General features: G+C 45.5%; 1 protein-coding gene and 1 long non-coding RNA gene across 2 annotated transcripts in view; one reads left to right on the top strand and one right to left on the bottom strand.

Annotated features, from left to right (window-relative positions):
- Positions 1–17,632, top strand: part of Adm (adrenomedullin) — a 72,200-nt gene that overhangs the window by 4,988 nt on the left and 49,580 nt on the right. The gene's annotated exons all lie outside the window — the stretch shown is intronic.
- On the bottom strand, positions 8,869–11,509 carry LOC147002880 (uncharacterized). Its single transcript, XR_015048077.1, has 3 exons — positions 11,368–11,509; positions 9,777–9,864; positions 8,869–8,886 (listed from the first exon to the last, which is right to left on the bottom strand). It is a non-coding gene; the product is annotated as an uncharacterized LOC147002880 (long non-coding RNA).

Genomic DNA, 17,632 nt, shown 5'->3' with positions numbered 1-17,632 from the left:
TGCTTCAGCGCTGAGCTCAATAAGCACAAAGGAAAGAAACAAAGTGAGTTTGGAATTCCTGGTCTTCCTTGGAAGCAAGGATCATAAATCAGGAATGGCTTTCCTCATCCTGAGCTAGGCTACTGGCCTCTTTGGTTTGCATTGCCAAATATAGTTAGAACATACACTGAGGCCTCTGGAGCTGGCTTCTGAGAGAAGGGCCTTCTGAGAAGCTATTCCTGGCTGTGCACAGTCCTGCACTGTAGTTCTCCAGTCGCCTGGAAGAACACCTGTGTCTACAAAGCCGCAAATAGCATTTCCACCCTTGAGGTGGGACCTTTTGTTTTGGCATCTGCTATCCAAGGCAGCTTTTGAAAGGAGGTTCCGAGTCTGACTCTCAGGGAGCCACCCCTCCTTTCCCCAGCGGAGGAGCAGGAGGCCCTGTTATCCTGAGTTCCAGGGAAGGTTTTGCCAAAGCTGGATTGGAGGGTTCGTCTTGATGTGCATGGGAAGAAGGGTGAGGCTAGATAGATATCTGGTGGTCCCACTGGTCTTGTTCCAGAGCTATTTTGGAACATTTTGGAAAAACAATAAAATGACTGGCCACACAGGCAGCTGAGCTTTAGTAGACTGTTATACATTTATCTAACAGCAGAAGTATTTGACTTATTATGTAGTATTTATTCGGCATTGCAAAGGCTCACCTTTATCTTCATCCCCAGCCATTATTATCAGTATTTTAGTCTCTACTTTTTTAGACACGTTAGTACATCAGAGACACCTATGTTATAGACACATAGACATATATATCTAATACACAGACACATTCTTTTACGAATGCAACTCCTACGTGGGGAGACCTGGATTAAACACACTTGTCAGTTTAAGGCAAGTTGTCACTACCAGTCTTTGTAACCGCTTCTCTCTTGTAATATATATGTTATTATATATAGCATACATTATGTTATGTATAACATATATTAATTTTCATACTCTTTCTTGAACCCTTGATGGCAGCCCTCTTTTATTTTTGAATGCTAACTTGCTATGTAGCCAAGACTGGCCTTGAACTCCTGATCCTCCTGCCTCCACCTCCTGAGCACTGGACTTCAGGTGTGAACCCCTACACAACAGCTTTCCTTAAAATGTTTGATATACATACATGTGCAAGTGGGATTGTAAAATGCACCATGTTACACCTACGTGTTTAACATATGGGATCTATTGTGTTCTATTTTACACCTACATGTTTAACATATGGATCTAATGTGTTCCATTTTTGTTGTTTCCCGGTTTTATCACTCAACACGCATAAGAAATTCTATGACATTTTGCTTTTCCTCTCTTTAACAAAACTACGTTTTTAAGTTTACTCCTTGTGTCTTTGTGCATGAATGTCACATGTCCTGGTCTATGTGTGTCATATCCATGCGGATGGCTACTGAGGCCAGAAAGCAATTGATCCCCTGCAGTTAGAGAGACAGGTGGCTCATAGCCACCTGATGTGGGTGCTGGGAACTGAACCAGGGTCCTCTGAAAGAGCAACAAGAGCTCTTAACCACTGAGCCATCTCTCCAGCCCCCTCTTATTATTATTATTTTTTGCATATGGCTTAAACATATTAACTATCTAAATTTGTTAACTATTATTACTTACTATTATTATTTGGGGATGTGTGTGTGTGTGTGTAGGTGTGTGTGGCATACAGCCACACACACACTTGTGGAGATCAGGAGAAAACTTTCAGTGGATGGCTCTTTCCCTTCTTCCTGGGACTATATGTGTCCCAGCCTCAAACTGAAGAAGTCAGTCCCAGTGACAAGTGTCTTTACCGCTTGAACCATCTCATGGGCCCGTTCCTGTCTCTTGGTGAAGGATACTTGCCTTGCCTCTGCCACAGAAACCTGTAGAAGAGCATCCATCCAGTTCCATGACTTCTTCTTCAGCTGTATCCAGAATTTTCACCACTGAGTCAGGAGGCTTTGGCATGCAGATGATGCTAAATTGCAGGAACTGCATTGGATGTGGCCTTGTACCGGTTTCTCATCTTACAGGAGTGTGTGAGGCTTCTCATCTCCCCATGATTTTACTAACCCTGGTATATGTGATGGTTAACTATATATGTCAGTTTGGCTGGGTTATGGGATGCCCAGCTAGCTGGTAAAACATTATTTCTAGGTGTGTCATTGAGGGTGTTCCTAGAGGAGATTAGCATTTGAATTAGCAGATTTAGCAAAGGAGAGTCACCCTCACCAAAGTCAGCAGCCATCTTCTGGTCTGTTGAGACTGGTAATAGGACAAGAAAGTGCAGGGGAGGGGGGATTCCTCTCTCTTCTGGGTGTCCCATTTCCTCCCAGTCAAAGATACTGGACTCCTAGCCTTGGACCTTCAGCCTCCAGGCCTTAGCACACCATCCCCGAAGACTGGGAGGCACACCCTCAATGCTTCTGATTCCTGGGTTTTTGGGCTCAGGATAAATTATACCTTTGGCTTTCCAGGTTCCTCCACTTGCAGATAGCAGATCTTGGAACTTCTCAGCTTCCATAATTATATGAGCCAATTCCTATACCAAATACCCATGCGTCCATCATCCTGTGCTAACTCTGTTTCCCTGGAGACCCTTACGGACACAGCATGAATCCTCTCTCCTGCTTTTGCTCAGAGCTGGAGATGTGATGAACACTGACAACACCCTTGCCTGGCATGTTTGAGGTTCAGGGGTCGGTCCTCAGCACTGCAAATAAAGATCTAGAGCCAAATGTAATACTGCTTCCATTCCCACAACCCATTCCTAGTGGGTTTTAGTGTGCCCACATTTACTTATTTATTGGTTATGTGAACTTTGCCTAATGAGCTAGGCAATTTAAAAAGCAGTGGGATCCTGTTTGCATATTGCTTGCTGCCCCCTCCCCTCCCCCATCTGTGTATCTTGGACATCTCTCAGTGCCAATAAACACATCTCTATACAGCATCATTTTCACTTCCTGCATGGCACCTCATTAGACAAAAACCATCAGAATTCATTGAACCGCTCCTCTCTGCTGTTACACAACAGAATCTCCCTACATTTTTTTTTTTTTTTTGCTATTAAAAACGCTCCTAATGGGCATCCTTTTACATTTATTTTTGGATCATTTCGTGACTTGGTTTTTTAGGATAAATAATTTGAAGCAAAATGATTGGGGGTTGGGAGGGGCAGAGGTGGGACAATCTCTATGAGTTCCCAAGCCAATCAGGGTTACATAGAGACCCTATTTAAAAAAAAAAATGTATATGATTCCTGCATGTGGATGTGGGCACACAGGTGGGGGCAGAGGGGCACTGTTGGGAGTTGGTTCTCTCCTTTCACTGTAGACTGGGGGTTCGTGGGGAGGGCTTAGGGGGCCAGGCTTGTACAGAGCTTTCACCCACTGATCCATGTCACGGACCCTCTTGGTTTCGATATTGCCCTTTATTTGGTGAGTATTTTTAAGAAATACTTAATTTATAATCTTGTTCTAATGGCACAGTTACTGTCAGCTGACTCTTCTTCACGCTTCATTTCCTATTACAATGTGAACTTTCTGGTTCATTTTCTTAAAGTTTGATCTATGGTGACTGTGTACTAGACTGAGGTAGTCACTCCACAGAGCCTGTTTGCTTCTTTTTGAGACAGGTACGGGTGTGTGTGTGTGTGTATGTGTATGTATTTAAAACATAAATAACTTTTTCCATCTATGGAGATGAGACTATGTCCTGCTCCAACTACCCTCTATTGTATGGAACAGTAGCATTCAGGTTGTGTCTTACCTCAAAGGGCTCCATTTATAAACAGCAGTCAGCTGCAGTTTGAGTTAAACACAATGATTCTGTATCTTGTTTGTGCAAGCAAACAACTGGCACAAAGAATGAGGCAAAGGCTTATAAATAACATTAACATGCAGAAAATACTGCCACCTATGAAGTTATTCAGGTGAATCCAAGAAATGAAGCTGTCAAATCCCTACCAGAAAAACAAAAAAAACCCCAAAACAAAACAGACTTGTGAACTTACCAAAAACACTAGATCAACTGAGGATGCATCCCCACACCTGGTTCTTGTAGCAAGAGGAACACCTAGACCTGGGGAACCACACCCATCGCCTGTCTTTAACCTATTAGTGCACGTGTCCAGAAGGAGCTCCTGAATGCCAGGCTCAGAGCTGCAGCTCTGTGCTGAATCAGCTTTGTGACAGGGTGACACAGCTCTTTACATTGGCTCTGGGGTGTTTCACTAAGGTCATCAGAGTCCTGTTGTCCCTTTAACCCTTCATTTGCTGTTCTGTAACATTAAGTGTGTGTGTGTGTGTGTGTGTGTGTGTGTGTGTGTGTGTAGTATAACTGTGGAATTCGAGTTAAGATTAACAACTGAGATTGGAATAAAACAACTGTGTTTGTCCTTTAAGGCTTTGTCTACCAAGTGATGGCAGCCATACTTGGTGATGTAAAGCCAAGCAAAGTGATACAGCTATGAATTTGTTATTGAATAATTATGATGTATCATTTATTTATTTATTTATAGACAGGCAGGACTGGGTTGCTTGGAACTCTGAGAGATCTACCTGCCACTGCCCCCCCCCCAGGGCTGGGAAAAGACTGTGTGCTACCGCCGACTGGCTCATGCATCCATGTGTGTACCTGATAGTGCTCCCCTGCCACCTTCATAATCTATATCTTCAATGGCCGGCCGACATATTTTAGAGCACCCACTTCTCTTTTAATAATGTCATGATTTTTTTCATTCCTTAAACATTTGAATGTAATGGAGTTTGTTTTGTTTATGATGAGAGGCAGGGATTTAACTTTATTCTTTCTCCCAACTGTCAGCCAGTTGCTCAGCATGCATGTGAAATAAGACACAGCTTGCAAAGCTGTTTTGCACGGCCTCCAGAGTGAAGTCGGAAGTTCTCTGGGGTGACAATGGGAGACCACTCCAGCCTCTTTCTCCAGCTTCCAGGGGGACAGCTCCAATTCATTTTCTGTTTTACATGTTGGGGCTTCAGTGTCAGGTTTTATTTGAGGAAAAAGTTCATCGGCTTGTAGATGAGTACCAGGATAACGTCTCAAAGAGTAAATATTTGAATCTTTCTTTTCCTTTCGTTCTTTTCTGTTGCTCGGTTTGTCATTTCCTGCACTAGCATAGCAATATTTGGAAGCTTACTCTGAAACTGTTCAAACTCGTGACAAAGATAGAGATGATAAAATGAAGATTTTTTTTTTGTATATTATTAAGACCCAGCAAGTAACGCTGGTTGTGGTGACACTGGCCTGTTTATCATCCCATACTTGGGAGACTGAGGCAGAAGGGCTGCTTGCTCATGGCTAGCCAGGGCTACATGTTGTGATCCTGGATCAAAACAATCTAACAATTATTATGATTTATATATTCTTGGTTCTTTCTCCCCTGTTCTTTTCAGAGGTCCCTTCTGTTGCTTCCTCTATTCTTCCCTCTGCTACTTTGTATCCTTTTACCCTGACTCTCATTATACATCCCTCCTGAAAAAAGTCCTCTTACATAACCACCACTTAGCCTAAGCAGTAATTCTGAGCTACCATCTTATAGTCAGTCTATAATCAAATTTGTCTCCAAAATGCATTTGACTGATTTGTTCCAAACAGATACCAAACAAAACTGTTCAATCTCTGACAGCTTCTTAATGTAGAGCCAACCCTTTGTTTTCATGCCACTGATTTCTAGAAGAAAACAATGTATTCATAAGTATGATTCAGAGCGTTTAGAACACAGACAGTTCTGGAGTTGCCTCTACTCCGACAGTGAGGCCTGGGCAGGGACAGCCTGGCCTGCCGGGCATGGGTGGGGCAGGTGGCACATTGTACCAGTGTTGCAGTATTTCTTACATAGAAAGAATCTTGCAATGTCGTTCCTCCTGCTTTTCCATGCTACACTTTTTCCACTTGACCTTTCCCCTAGTAAGTCAGCAGCATCGCCTCCAGGAGAATTAAGATTGGTACAACCGGAATGCAAGGAGAAAGAGTCAGCCTGAACTGAACCGGTCAACGTTCAGTTTTCTGGCTTTTTAAACAGCCTCTTGAAGCCCACATCAAAAGCAATAGTTTGAAAGTCAAAGCTTTTTACTCGCAGAGAGGCGGGTTTTGTTGAGAGTAGAAAAGGCCTCTTCAGAATCAAAAGGAGAAGCCGGAAGCACCAGGGCTCAGGCTTCATCCACGAGGAAAAGAGGCAGATGGGAAAGTGCATTGGGCCCCTCACCCAGTCCTCTGCGGACCTAGGGGGTGGTGGGAGGTGGAGGGGTGGAGAGACGGAACAGCGGTTAGAGTGAGGAGCATAGATATGGCAGCTCAGTCCAGCTCCCTGTGGGGGCCGGGGCGGGGGGGGGGAGTGTGAGGGGGTAGTGCAGGGGAAGGGCAGTCACATGCCCACAGTCACTCTGGCCATCTAAATGGGTCTAGCTGTTCTGACCCAGAATCCTGTCAGCTGTGTTCCCTTGACTGTGGGAAGACTGCCATCCACAGCCTCTTGCAGGTCCTGCTTCAGCGCAGATGATCCCTGCCCGGATCCAGAGTTATTGCTGAGCCCAACCCTCCACCTCCCATTCAGATTGCTCCACATTACAAACGACACTCATGAGATAACCCCAACTTGTTATAACAAAGCATAGACCAAAGAGATGGTCACCTACCTCTGTGTTAGGGTAACACTGAGCTTGGGGAGGTTCACTTAACCTGTCACACATTGTCCTGGACCCCCAGTCTTCCGTTGCTTCTGCAGTGAGCCTACTGAGTAACCTTTTGTCTCAATCTGATGGACGCCAGTTAGAGCAGTGATCCTTAACCTCTTACACCTATTAAAAACACATGAGGAGCTTTGCAGAAACTCCTGATAGGAACGCCATGCCAAGATAATTGAACTAGATGCTCTCTGGGCGGGGCACGGTGCCACTACTTGTGTGCGTATCATTTATCTCTCGAGGCCACTCCACATTGCTCAGTTCACACATTGTTGTTCTTCCACAGTTCCAAAAATGGGTCCCAGGCAGATGTAGAACAAGAGTTGGTTGGTTTATTTGTTTTAGGCTTAGTGATGCATCCAATGGAACAGCCCGAAATAGAAGGGTTAATAGCGGCCAGAAGGGCAGGTGCTTGGAGTGAGGACAAGCTGTAGCAAGGGGAAGCAAGCCAGCTGGCAAGGAGGTAACACAAGACAGGTGTGCTGATGGCCCGTGTGGGCATCCAGGAGCTGCAGCCTTCAACAGGGCACCAAGAATGGCAACTATCAGGGCAAGGTAGTTCTGAGCCTCAGGCTGGAAGATTGTGGGTTCAAGGCCAGCCTGGGATAGCTACTGAGAACCCACTGCAAAAATCAAAACATCAAAACCCAAATAGTAAATAAATAAAAAATACATAAAAAGAATGAGAGAATGCCTTCTAGAAGAACACACACCAAAGAAATCCAGCTTGGAATTCAGAAAAAGAATTACTTGCATATTGTGGGCTGAGCTGTGCTCATTCAGCTCTTAACTCCCAGAATCTGAGGACAGGACTTTGACGGGAAACTCAGAAAAATGAAGAGGGCTAAAGCGATGAGTCAGCAGTTAAAACCTCCTTCCCCTTCCCCTCCCCCTCCCCCTCCCCCTCCCCCTCCCCCTCCCCCTCCCCCTCTTCTTCTTCTTCTTCTTCTTCTTCTTCTTCTTCTTCTTCTTCTTCTTCTTCTTCTTCTTCTTCTTCTTCTTCTTCTTCTTCTTCTTCTAACCAGGGTTCAGTCTCCAGCATCCATTTACAGATGGATGGCTCAGAAATAGCTGTAACTCCAGTGCCAGAGACTCTGATGCCCTCTTCTGCCTCACCCCTAGAGGCACCAGGCGTGAATCTGGTGCACATACATACATGTAGGTAAATACTCATACACATAAAATTAAAACAAACAAACACACGAATGTTTATAAAGAATAAAAAATAGGATAAGTGTGGATATGGGCAATTTAACTTATATCTTCTTATTTCTTTTTGGGGCCTTGAATTTAAGATTCACTTGTTTTGGACTCCTGAGTGCTGGGATTACGGATGTGGGCCACCATGCTGGGATTTTCTGTCTTCTCAAGAAGACCGGTCTCTAAGAACACAGAGAGAAGTTGGCTACCTGTAAGCCAAGAAGGGACATCCAGCCTGCAGAGCCACAAGAAAACAGTTCCACTGCTTTATCTACCAGTCTTGAGTATTGCCTTGTGGTTCCAACAAGCCAATACTTGTTGAAGGTATTTGCAGGAACAGGGCGTGGCTACCACCTCAGAGACATAGTACTGTGGCCAGGTCTCAGCCAGTTATGTGACAGGGTCACTGATTCAGGTTTAAAAGAATCTGTGTGTGTGTGTGTCCATGTATACCTGTGTCCATGTGTGTATACCACGAGCCCTCCGCCTCCCCCTTCCTCCTGTTGCTGTCCAGTGTCTTCCTCTATTGTCTTTACCTTATTTTCTGAAACAGAGTCTCTTACTGAACCTGGAATTCATGGGTTCATGGCCTGGCTGACCAGGAAGCCCCAGGGACCCTCCCATCTCTACTCTCTCAGCCCTGAGATTCCAGGCACACACAGTGCTATTTATATGAGAGCTGGGAATCTGAACTCAGGTCTATGCTTGTATCACGAGCATTTCACCCACTGAGCTACCTCCCCAGCCTTTGGATTTCATTCACTCACTCAATAACGTTATAGTTTTTGCATCTACTTTGTGCTGGGTCTTGTCCTGGGCATGATTGCTGTTGGGATGGTCCAGACAAGAGAGGATGTTGGTGTGGATTGGAGTGTATAGGGAATGAGTTACTGACATCAAAACAACTAGTCATGGAGATGCATTTTGTTATGTCACCTTGGCCTTGTACATACCTGCTCACAGAGGGATTCGGAGGCCTTATCTGCAAAGAGGAGAATGTGAGAGATGGACCAAACAGGTTATCCATCCACAGCTGCTTCAAGCATACGATTTCTTCCTAGAGGCGGAAACTGGTTTGCTTTTGCACCTATACGTTCCATTAACAGTCGGTGAACAGAGTTCCTTCCTGAAGGCTCCATTTCTGTTCTTTGATTTAATGTACAACATCCTGACTGTAAATTAACTTTGTTAATTTTTCTGAAATGTCAAAGGTTTTTTCCCCCCTCAAAGTGGGAGGCTGGTCTTTCCAGGCAGTGACCCCCGTGACACATGTAGACTTCTATGCCACTGCAGTCAACAGCCAGAATCCCTAATTCAGACCACATTGGCTCTCCAGCCCTGTATGACCTTGATTGAGGGGGGGGAAAGGCCAACAACAAAAATGTCCTCCAAACTATTATTTTTCTTCCAAATAAGTATCCATTCCAAATTCCCTCCACCAGTTCTTTATCACACGATAGACAAATTATCAACACTGAGCCAGCAGCCTCTGGCTAAAAGCTGGGAAGCTTTAGAAATAAATTGTCAGGTCAGACGTGACAAGCTGATAGTGGGACAGAGCCGGGTCTCTAAGATCCTGCTGCTTAGACAGGCAGCCCTCGCTGCCTTATCACCACGGAGGGTTCTTCACTCACCTCATTATTTGAAGCATTGAAGTGATGTGAGAGTCCAAGAGAGTCTGGCCAATTTATACTCTGGTCTTGTTTCATTTGGCAGGCAGGAGAGGGGACAGTAAAGGACCTGGGCTTTGAAGTTAGGCAACCTTGAATTTGCACACCGACTCTCCCTCCTCCCAGCCCTGTAATTGTGGGCCAATCTGTTAAGCTTCAGTCTCTATTTCATTAGCTATAAAGCTGGGGTAATCATATTTACCTTATAGGCTTGTGAGGATGAATGATCCAAGGTGAATGGAAGCTTCAACCCCTGGCTGGCAGCACAGTCAATGCTCATTAACTGGCAACTTTTAAAAATAGGAACAATTAAGGATGTCCTCGTGTAAAACAAAAAGCATCTGTTCGTTTGTATGTGTGTGTGTGAGTGTGTGTGTGTGAGTGCGTGAGAGAGTATGTGAGTATGTGTGAGTGTGCATGTGTGAGAGAGTATGTGTGTGTGAGTGAGTGAGTGTACATGTGTGTGAGTACGTGTATGTGATTAGGTACGTATGAGAGTGTGTAAGTGTGTGTGTGTTTGTGAGTTTGTGCGTAAGAGTGTGTGTGTGTTATATGCCCACACGTATGCAGGTGCATGTGCCTGGCACACACATGGAAGCCAGAGGGAGTCTTTAGGTACCTTGTTGTGTTTATGTTCCTTGGTCTCTTGAGACAGGGTCTCTCTCTGAGCCAGGAGCTATGCTGGGAGTCAGCAAGTCCCCACGTCCCCACTGCTATCCTGTCACCTCGCACTTTCCCAGCACAGACTTTCCACAAGCTTCCTGGAATCTGAACTCAGCAAGTGCTCTTAACCCACTGAGCCATCCTTCTAGTCCATACCTGCTCTTTCTCCAACCCAGCACAGAAAGCTGAAGCAGTGGATAAACTGGTTTAGCTCAGATAATTTATACAAGGAGCCAGACTTGAGGATCTCTAACGTTCCACCCCCAACTCCAATATTCTAAGGTATTTTATTCAGGGAAAGATGAACATCAAAGAGGCCCAGTAACACAGCCATCTTTTCTAAGCAGTTCCTCTGGATACGTGCTCCCCAGAACGTCCAGTTCTGAAGCTTACAAGACCCAGTTATTTCAAGACAGCACAGCTTGGAAAAAGAGGCCTGGACAGAGAAGACCAGTTAATTTCAAGGCTGCAAAACCCATTCTTTCTCCTGGTAACAGAATGAGAGCAAGGGACATTTGACCCTTCCAAGATGTTTCCTAATGTGAAATACAAGGTATGCACACAATCTTGCTTTCTGACAGATCCTTGAAAAAAAAAAATCTGGCATCTTAACGATCCCTCTTAAAATACCAAAGATGGGGGCCAGAAGGGAACTTTTCTTTCTGAACAATGACCGAGAAGGGAATTCTAATGAATATTTTGGCACACAGATGTCATTTTCTGGCTCTTTCAGGACCCAAGAGCAGTGGGTCATAATTAAAGCTGCTGATGGCAACTCCAGACAGTCCACCCAAATGTTTTCTCCGTGCTGTCAATTCCCTGCATTAAATGATTTAACATCATGTTTGTGTAGTTGAACATACACACAGAGGGAAATTAAATGTTGATATGAGTTCTGGAGTATTTCTCCAAAAGATATTGTTTATTACATTCAAAGGATTAGTATAATGTTTTCCTTAGCTGATAAATTGGCATGACCCTTTCCATGAAGAAAGCTGAGAGGTTCATCCTGAAGACGGCAGAATAAGGTAACATTGCCTGTCTGCTTTCCCCTCCCCTCCTTCCTCTGTCCCGCTCTCATTCTCTTTCTTGACAGGATCTTGTGTAGTTCAGATTGGCCTTGAGCTCACCATATAGTGGAAGATGACCTTCCAGTTCTCATCTTTCTGCCTCCACATCCCTGGTACTGGAATGGCAAGAATGTGCCACGACTTCGGTAACACCAGGGCACATTGCTGGTGACTGACAGCCTAGGCAGGCACTGAGCCACACTCCCAGCCAGTCCCAGGATTATGTTTTCTGTAGGAAAGTAAACCCAGCTCATACATCTGCAGTTGAAGTCACACATTAAGTCACAGAATATTGTCCCCATCTGCCACACCACCTTTCCGGAGGCTCTCCCAGGAGTGGTGGATGCTGCAAGTTCAGTTATGTAACTTGTAAAGGGCCAAGGCTCAGTTTTCTGTTAACTTTCAGAAAGAAAACCCACAAGTACATCTGTTTGCAAGATCTGTTAGGATTTTAGGAACCAGATTTCCAATTTTTTTTTCTTTAGTAATTTTTGTTCATTTTACCAAAGAGCAAAATCCTCCATCTTCCCCTTCATCCCTCCCTCCTCCTCCATCTTCCCCTTCATCCCTCCCTCCTCCTTCATCTTCCCCTCCATCCCTCTACCCTCCTCTAAAAGATAAGTGTTTCAGTCTATTTTTTGATGGAAACAGAGCAGCTAAATCCAAGCGTTTCTAAGGAGCCCGACTAGAGCACCATTTTGTAATGAAATAAACTGACCGCTCACAATGCTTGTATTTCATGTGTGAGTGAATGTGTGTGTGTGTGTGTGTGTGTGTCTGTCTGTCTGTCTGCTCACATGTGAGTGCTGCATGTGTGCATGCCACGGTGTGCATGTAGAGGTCAGAACACAATAGGTGGAAGTTGGTTCTCTCCTTCTTTAATCCTGTGGGTCCCAGGGATTAATTAAACTCAAGTCCTCAAGTTTGGTAGCAAGTAGTCTTATCCACTGAGCTACCTGGCAGGCTCCAGTCACTTACTTGTCCTGCAAAGCAGTTCAGCAAAGGATTGGCCTGCAAGATCCAGCACAGCACTAAATGCAAACCTTCCAGATGCAACATGCACACTAGCACTACGTAAGGCAAGGAAGATACGGGGCCAAGGGGGGGAGTGATCATAACTCTGTCAGCCCATGAGCCCAGTGCTACAGCAGCTGCTGGCTGTGATGGGACTTTCTGAGGTCTCTAACTTGCCAGGTACCTCAGCTTTAGGTTCTATTAATTCCCTTTCTCAGCCCCCACGTTCTAGCTTTGGATAACATAATGGAGCAAAAACACTGCTGTGGAAACTCACTTGTCAGGCGCTCCGCTACTTCACCGTTCTTTGAGGGCCTCTCCTTTGTGAGGAAGCCATGAACTAAAATGCCCTGACATTGGGTCACAGGCTATGAAAGATGCATAGCTAGAGCTGGAGTGATCTGGACAATCCTGCCGGCAGTCCCTGCCCTGCTCGGCTCACAGAAACCAGGAAAACTTCTGGCTTTGGACTGGGGCTTTTGGGAGAGTCTCTTTTTAAAATGCACAGAGCCCACTGGAGAGGACTCTACACTACTCACATGACAAAATGGTGGCGAGCCATCTCTAGGCCAGTGTGGTGACTCAGATGTGATTATGCCCCGACACTCTGTTCTCATGCCATGCCAAAGAGTGAAAAACTGTAACCCTCTGCTGCCACCTGCTGTTTCCTTTGGAATACATTATTGGAATTAGTCTAGGCATGTGTATCAGTTGATCTTTGCCAAGTGCCTTGAGGAATTTGGGGGCTGTGAAATGTATGTTTACATAGTTCTGTACCAGCAGGTCTGCTGTGTGCTAGAATAAATTGTAGGGTCCCATGGGTGCTTGCTGTCTTTTAAGTTAGTTCAATGGCTGTCTGCCCCATCTAGTAGAATAAGTTTGGTGAGACTCCCTGAACCCAGGGAGGACCTACAGGGCCCTTGAGCAAGATCCAACCCTTAAGAATTTGAGTATCTTCCTCATGGGACAGTGATGTCATATGAGCATAATTGAAGGCTGGTTCCTGCATAGACTGTTCTCTGAAGGACGTATCAATGGATAGTATTCCTCGTAAGTACCCCCTGCCCTGCCCCGGAAGTGGAAATGCTCTTCCTAGTAGAGCTGGCCAGCCGGCTTCAGCTCACATTTACTTGTGACGTCATCAGATGTCTTATCTTTGTCTTCTTTGAGGAAGCTGAGGCAGATTGAGGAAGTGGCATCCCCAAGGAAGTGCAGATAATACTGTTAGGTGAGAGACTCTGAGCTCAGGTTAGATGTAGAGATAATGGTAAAGAATTAAGAGTCATAAGCTTGGATGGGTCTGACAGGGGCTCTTAGTCATCTGATTGCAGGCACAGAGGACAGACATCACCTGTCTTGACAGTTCTAGAAAGCGGGATTTTCCTCTTTGCTGTCTTCGGGAAGATGTACTCACACGCACACTTCTTTCTGTTATCATTATTGCCTTTGGGAATTCTTTAGTGATTTTTTTTTTATTGGCAGAGATTAACGAGCCTGTTAGATGGATTTTCATATAAATCTGTTTTTTTTTTTTTTTTTTTTTTTTTTTTTCGAGGCAGGGTCTCTCTGTATAGCGCTGGCTGTCCTGGAACTCACTTTGTAGACCAGGCTGGCCTCGAACTCAGAAATCTGCCTGCCTTTGCCTCCCGAGTGCTGGGATTAAAGGCGTGCTCCACCATGCCCGGCTAAATTTGTTTTTTGTTTTTTAAAGTCAAATCTGATAGTTTTTAGATGACATAAAGTATTAAGGAAATGACCCTTGAGAGTTTCTCGTATCAGACTGTGCCTGATAAGACCAGGTATGCGATGGTTCATTACTCAGTGTCTTGCGCCACAGCCCCACTTAGGCCCACATTTATTGAATGACTGAGCTGATCACCTATGCACTCATCTGCAGAAATCCTGGAGGAGGTAGGGGTGGGGGTGGGGGAAGGGAGGAAGGAGTAGGAGGAAGGCTTCTCAGAATTACTCAGATGAACAGCTCATGGTATACAAAGCGTACATACTAGAGTGTGACGAGGAGACAAAAGGTACACTGTAGAGGCTTCAAAATACAGATGCACTGCTTAAGAGTAAGTATGGCTCTTGATAAATTCACAAAAACTCCTAACACGCAAAATTCCTTCCTCCCGAGTCTTGCCCTGTTACTGTGGTTCACAAGCCTGTGTTGTGTTTATGTTTCATGCATTTTCTTGTTTATGTCCAGTTGTTCTTCTCTAGGGTTGTGTAAAGGCTTTGGGAATGTTCTAGCCTGGCTCAGTCATGGCAAGAGGCCAGTCACTAAAGCAATATTTCCTCTCGGGGGCTGATGTGATCTCAGCAATGGAAAGTGAGGGGACCCAAGACAGAGGAAAACCCTTGCAGGTCTGGGGTAATGGTTTCAGCTTTTCCTTCCTCTTGGGATACTCTTGACAGCTCTTAGTTCTAGAAGATCCTGGATCATTTCACTTCTCATCTTCAGGCAGGGAAACAACTGTTTAGTGAATAATAAGCTAAATGCTTACTGGGATTGCTTGGAGGACTGTGGGAGCCCACCCACCATCTCTTGTGTCTGCTGTGCTCTTGCTCACCCCAGAAGACTCAGCCTATGCTCAAAGTTCCTGCCAGAAAGTCCTACCCGCTCCTTCACTCTGAGTTGGTGGAGAGAGAGGGGATAGCAACTGCTGAGAGAACTCCAGATGATCAGAAGGTTGGACAACCAATTGGCAGGTCACAAGGCCACCATAGCCTCAGCCTGAGTTCCCACACAAGGGCATGTGTAGGCTCTATGATGAGGACAAGGCCGTTGTTTCTTCAACAAGCTTGCCTTTTGATGAGCAAGTGGTGCGCTTTGTGCCAGGTGGCGTCAGGGCATGATTGTCTCCCATTGTTTTTGATACCAGCTTTTATGCCTTCTGTTGTGTCTGGTAACTAAGATGCTGTCAAGAAAATACAGCAAGGCTTCTCTGAGCTGAAAAAGAGCACTTTTGCAATTAGCCTTTGGTCCCTTAGGTCTGTTTCTCTTAGAACAAATGTAATCTTACTCGCTACAGACTGTCTAAAATAGCTTTTCTGATGAGTCACCTAAAAGTAAAGTTGCAGATAGCCCATTGTTTCAGCCATAGCCAGCCAACTACTAGTTACACTCACTGTGGGACGGCTGCTCTATGCTCACATGTATTTTGAGGCCAGCCTTAAAAACATCCAGAGAACATGAAATGCCTCAGACCATGCCTTGGTACTATGCATCTCAGAAGTTCAATTTGGTTCCTCAGGTCCCAAGACACGTGAAGATTTTTCCCTCAGTCATTACGACCCCACCCCCACCTTCTGCACACGCGCAGCACAGGAGTGTGCGCAGAACCTTAGGGAAATCTCCAGGAGGCCATGCAGAAGGGTCAGAGGACTTTGTAGTTGCTCTGAGGAAGAAACGAAAGCTTTAAACAGAACATCGTGCCATGGCTTGAAAGGTCATTATCTAGTTCACACTTACCTCAGAATCTAAATATTGTCTGAAAATGGATAAGTTTGCCAGGACCACGAGCAGTGAAATCACTCAAAATAGCTCTTAGGAATCTTCAAGGCCAGTGTGGCTCGGGCAGGCCATTGACACTCAAACCCATTGCTGCCTGTGGGAGGAATTCAGCAGCAGTGAGACGGGGCAGCTGCTTAGAGGAAGGGTTTTCCTCAGTAGTCCTTGAAAACTGCAGATGCCTCTCATCTTCAAGTGAGTCAACTTTGTCTCTCTCTTCCACCACCTTCAAGTGTGGGGAGGAAACTGGTGCCCTCCCTGTGAGTTCCTCAATGCTGCAGACCTCTGAACAGTCTGCCCTCCCCCCAACCTCAAGCTGTGGCATTGCGGGAGTCTTAGTATGCAGCAGTAGCTACCAGCTTTACTTTGCTCCTGGCCGGGCCGCACCCTGGATTGGCTAAAGCCAGGTTACCTCCTTCCAGGCAGCTGCAGGGGTCAAAGTCCAGAGGAGTTCTTCCCAAGTAAACAAGTCGGGCAAAGGCAGTTCCCAGCAGTGCACGGGGCTGCACTCCAGAATGCTGTTTGCAAATCTGTCCTTTGGTATCTGGAAGACTATTCCTCAGGAGGAACAATGTTATACTTTGTGGCAACATTCCCAGGCTATCCCATACCACTGAACGGACCCAGAACCGACTTATAATGAAGTGTTCTGGGCATAACATTGTAGGCAATAGAGACATTTACTGAGCCCTGTAGGATACAGTGTGATATGTGAATTCAAAGTTAACCCCAGCTTTGTAGAGGGTTGACTTGGTGGCTTCCACTCTGCATTTGAGCAGCACCATCCTTTGGGCTCAGGTCTAGACTGACTAATAAGGAGGAAAACCGCTGAGCCCGGCCATGGCACTCCTCTCTCTGCTTCCTGACTTAGGTGCAATGTGACCAGCTGTTCTGTGCTGTGACACCATCCACTTCCTCACCACAATGGACTGTACTTTCGAACTGTGAGCAAAAATAGACCCTTCCTTCCTTAGGCTATTTTAGGTGTTTGTGAAATTTATTTTTATCTTATGCATGTGGATGTTTAGCCCACACACATCAGCACCATGTGAATGCCCTCCGAGGCCAGAAGAGGGCAGCAGATCTCCTCAAGCTGGAGTTACAGATAGTCTTGAGCTACCACATAGGTGCTGGGAACCCACCCCAGGTCCTCTGGAAGAGCACCTGGTGCTCTTAACCATCTGAGCCTGCCCCCTTTTTGTTTTTAGTCTTTGACAGGGCCTCCTTATGTAATCTGCTGCTTCCATCTCTTGATGCTGAGATTAGGGGCAGGATCCCAGGCCTGGCTCCTTCCTCTCTTTCTGTTTTCATTTTCCTCCCCCTCCCTTCAGTGTTCCCCCAACCCTCCCTTCTCATCAGGACTGGGATGGAAGGGGAAGTGAGAGTTGAGATGGATCCCTGGCCAGGAAAGAACTATTTACTGGAGGGGCAGAGAGAAACTTCTACAGTTTTGCTCTGGTAACGTCTTTGCTCATAGGTCTCAGATGAAATGGTAGGTTTAGATTCCTACAGGAGTTTGGTACGACCGGTCTTTTATGCCTTTGCAGGAATAGTTCTTCTCAGACTAGGAATCTGAGAAGAACAACATACTTAGTTAAAATTAAGGAGTGGGAAATTAGAGTACACATAACAGTTGAAAATCAGATTTTCAGTCAGTGTGTGACTTTGAGATTTAAGCCCAGGTTCCCAAGGAGAGGAGACTACAATAACAGAATAAGTTAATTCAGCCAGCATGATGGAATTTTCAGGAAGGAACCGGGTTTCTTGATAGGGAAACTTTGTTATCCCCCTTTGTATGGG

The sequence above is a fragment of the Mus caroli genome, unplaced genomic scaffold, assembly GCF_978045245.1.
Source record: "Mus caroli unplaced genomic scaffold, Mus_caroli_1 scaffold_8, whole genome shotgun sequence".
Lineage (NCBI taxonomy): Eukaryota > Metazoa > Chordata > Mammalia > Rodentia > Muridae > Mus > Mus caroli.
Note: the sequence above shows the minus strand (reverse complement) of the source record. Positions and strands in the feature narration are given on the sequence as shown.